Below are 4,209 nucleotides of genomic sequence, written 5' to 3' on the forward strand. Positions count from 1 at the left end.
AGAACTTTGCCTACTTGGTGTTTAATGCTTTTTGCTGTGTAGTTGAATTGTCCTTAACGTTCCAGCGAATAGGTTTATGCTACAAACCTATCACACCATTTCTGTCTTTGTTGCAGTTGTGGAAGATATTCTTTAATCCACCTTTTCTGGAATAAATCTGACATATATTGGACTTGTTTCCATCTGCGCCGAGCATATATGTCATCTTTCTGAAAACATCCTGGTGGTAGAGATGGTGCAGTCTTAAGAAGCAACAGGTGGCTTCTACAGATCCAAGTGCATTCCCAGATAGCAAGGAGACATTGAACAGATGTTGATTTTCCATCTGAACCATCAGAATCGTCAGGATTGAAATGTCAACACAAAACCAATGTTGAAACAACATTGAAATACTGATGAAACCTTACACTGATATTGAAATAACATTGATTCACTGTTGTTCTGTCATCGTTGATTGTTGATCTATTTATAGTTGACAAGGTGACAACAATCACGTTGAAAAACCATCGATTTATGGTTGAGCGGGAAATTAAAGCTGCTACCACTTGGACTATTCCGCAGCACCCCTATCACATTGGTACATCCCTCCAGGTAACCATTGTCTTGTACAGTAGAGCGGGACATTAGATTTACTCTCAGCGGAATTGACCAGAGAAGGCATCAGTTCATGCACTGCACTGGCCTGGCCTGGACCACGATTAGTATAAGGTAAGAATGAATGACTTTTGTTCTATTCGTTATTTCCACGGTTGCATTTGAATAACAGTAAAAAAACAAAAACAAACTTGTTAATGTAAAGTTTCGGATAAAATGTGGGAGCCCGAAATTATGTCTACTTTCATCTTACAATCCGGCAACAAATAAATTGCACTGCAAACAAAGTCTATCAACAAAGAAAACATTTTCGTTTCATACTTTTCCGTTATATTCCCTTACAAAGCTAGCTTTAACGCTTCGAGGGTTCCTTTGTTCTTGCCGTCACCTCGGCGCTTGACCCAGACTTTCGCTCTGTAGTTGCTTTTTAGCATAGTACTACAAAAAATTGTAAATCTGTGATATATGATTGATAAATGTAAAGGTAACTGTATAAATGTGTTCAATGACTTTGTTACTTTTAATGATTGGTGAGCACCCGCTTCGATTCGCACTCAATTCAAACTTTACGTTGCACGCTCACTTACGCTGCACGCTCACCTAACTTGCGTTTGCACCTTTTGTCCACACGTAAACTGCGTTTAGCATTTACGTGTGGACGAGGAAGACAGAGAAAACGCAGCGTCAAAGGTGTGCGCCTATTTTGACGCCACACTGTGCGCCAAGTTTTTGTCTCGGTGCCATGAATTCCTACAATGGCAGACTTAGACAAAATACTGTTAATGTTATTATCTTCAGTGTTTAAATGCTTACATATACGGGTTTGCTTGTAATTGTTGCCTATATACATTTTAAGCTATTATTTATTATTTAGTTCAATCAATAGATCAAGTTTTGTAGTGACTATGAAATATATTGTAATTATCTGTTTCCTGTTTATCCTAGACAGGGCAAAAAAGGACTCCAAATTTAAAAAAAAGATAAAAATGAAAGACTGGTGCATTGTGCAGTTTAGCACTGGTGGTACAAAAATAGTCCCTAGATCATGGATAAATGGGGAGGAATTGCCATGGCCTCCATATCCTCCGTGAGACACATTCAGGATCCACGACGCAGTAAAGAGGAGAGTTCATCCTGGTGCAACATGGCTCACCTATGCACCAGTCCGACTTCTAATAAGCCATGGTGGGTATCATCTGGATTGGTGTTGTATAAATGTAACAATAACAAGTTTTTCGTGTCCTAATTTATGTCTGGCCATACATTGTGTTTGTACTTCCAGACACATTTCACGAAGCAGAACGCAGTCTTCAGAAATATCTAAGTGAACACTGTGATACGTCTGACCTTCAGTCCGAAGCTGAAACTCAGACCAGTCATAAAAGAAAGCACAAGTAAAACTTTTATTTCACAAACATATCTTTGATTGCTAAGAATTTATGATCTTGTCTTTTATACATATCTGTGGTGCTTGCATACTGCAATATCACCACATAATATAGTCCAAAAAGTGGAAGCTTGTAAACTTTTATGTGCAAAGCCGTGTACACTTGTGCACTTCAAAAATTCCTTGTATACTGTACCTTCTTGCACATCTCCGTTTCCTGTGTGTGTTGTTATAAATCAAACTGTAACTTTAGGAAAAAATATTCCAAAAGCACATTTGTAATTACTTATGACCGTTTTCAACTTTTTTTCTTTAGACCAAATCCCCTGTACACATATAGTGACTCAGAGGATGAGCAGCCCACAAAAAAATGGTTTCCCCAGGCCCCTCGAGTGAAAATACCAGGTAATAAAATACTGTCTAGTGTCTTTGTACATATCTGTGTGTGACACAAGGAAACTTTTGACAAGTTGTTTGTATTCTTAAATACTTAAAAAAAATTATCTTTTTCTGTCAGACCTGACGAGAGCTGTTAACGAACTCCGTGAGGAGGTCAGAGCCATCCGCAATACCGGCTGCAATGAATCGGTAGATGCTGGGGTACTGCCTCTGGATTTGCCCTTGCACAACATTGAGGAGCTAAACAATGCAGAGCCAGCTCTTCAATCACAAGAGGCAAATAAGGCAATGGTAAGTATATAAAGGTTATGTACACTTTGTAACTATAAAGTGTAATAGCTGTCAGATGTGATTTAAATACATAACAACGGCCTGTTGATTAAACACACAAGCACTTGCCTACACATTTAAGACATGAGACACGCTAATTCCATCTCTTAAAATGTGTCTATAGGTGAGACGCTTTGCCTTGATTGGAGCCTGACGCAGCAGTTAGGGGCAAACTCTATGTCCGAGTTTGTCTTTGCACAAGCAGTGCAGAAATGGCTCCGATACGCCCCAGATCGTTTGGGTGGTGCAGGACGCACATCATGCAAAAAATTACAAACTTCTGTGAATCATATAAACGTAAATAGGAAACTGTCTTTTAATAAAGTATTTAGCAAACGAAACATGCCTATTGACCTTTTTTTGTTTATTTTTTTTCTCTGTTACATCACATGCAATGCTTTCTTATTTTAGGATATTAATATTGACATGATACATTGTGAGACATTTGTTTTTTTTATAAAGGGTGTCCAATTTAAGGAATAAGTACAATTATGTGTTTAGGTGGTTGAAGTATTGATGGAAACATGCAGTAGTTTAGTATTGGTTAAAATACCTATAAAGAAAGGTAGATTTCCAGTCATGATTTAACTGTTGTTTTAATAAAAAGCAACTGTGCGAAAGAGGTGGAAAATCAACACCATAGCTCAACAGTGTTTCAATATCAGAATCTGACATTGTTTCAATGTCAGCAGTATTAGAAAATATAACGTTGAATCAACGTCAGGTTTCAACATTGATTCAACATCAAAACCTGACGTTGTTTCAATGTTAAAAAAGGGTGCAAGAGTGACGTTAGGTCAACGTCACACTTCAACGTTGATTCAATGACACAGCCTGATATTGACTCAACATTGTTTCAATGTTTCCTTGCTATCTGGGTTTGGATCTGTAGAAGCTGTTGTAATAGGACGAGCATTCAAAATAGCTTCAGCTTCACATAAAACAGTTCTGAGACTCTCTTCATCAAGACTTTGTGCATTTAAGGTGGAATGAAGAATCTTTCTCACAGATCTTATAAGTCTTTCCCATACACCTCCATAATGTGTGCCAGTTGGGGGGTGGAAAGTCCATTTAATGCCCTTTTGAAGAAGGGTATTGTGTATACGACGTTGATTCCAATCATTTCCTTCAGCTCACGATGGGCTCCCACAAAGATGGTGCCGTTGTCAGATCGCAGTTCTTTTACTTGACCACGTCTGGCAATAAAGCGACGAATGGCATTGATAAAAGAGTCTGTGTCCAGTGATGATGTCATTTCAATATGAATGGATCTTGACGCTAAACATGTGACCATCACACCATAGTATTTTACAGTAGTCCTTCCACGTTTTACTAGAAATGGTCCAAAATAGTCCACTCCAACGTGTGAATGGTGGTTCATCAGGAGTTACTCTGTGTAGGGGCAGGTCTGCCATTTGCTGTTGTCCTGGTGGGGCATTTACGCACCGACACACAACGCATTTAGCCACAATTTTTCTTATAGGTACTGTGACACCTGG

At 38.7% G+C, this 4,209-nt stretch overlaps 1 long non-coding RNA gene across 1 annotated transcript; it reads left to right on the top strand.

Annotated features, from left to right (window-relative positions):
- The first annotated feature begins 264 nt into the window (after window positions 1–264).
- LOC120745240 lies at window positions 265–3,051 on the top strand. Its single transcript, XR_005698595.1, has 6 exons — window positions 265–708; window positions 1,540–1,779; window positions 1,877–1,988; window positions 2,298–2,386; window positions 2,499–2,671; window positions 2,835–3,051. It is a non-coding gene; the product is annotated as an uncharacterized LOC120745240 (long non-coding RNA).
- Window positions 3,052–4,209: the final 1,158 nt, after the last annotated feature.

Source organism: Simochromis diagramma, unplaced genomic scaffold, assembly GCF_900408965.1.
Source record: "Simochromis diagramma unplaced genomic scaffold, fSimDia1.1 OVJJ01000021.1, whole genome shotgun sequence".
In the NCBI taxonomy this organism is placed as follows: domain Eukaryota; kingdom Metazoa; phylum Chordata; class Actinopteri; order Cichliformes; family Cichlidae; genus Simochromis; species Simochromis diagramma.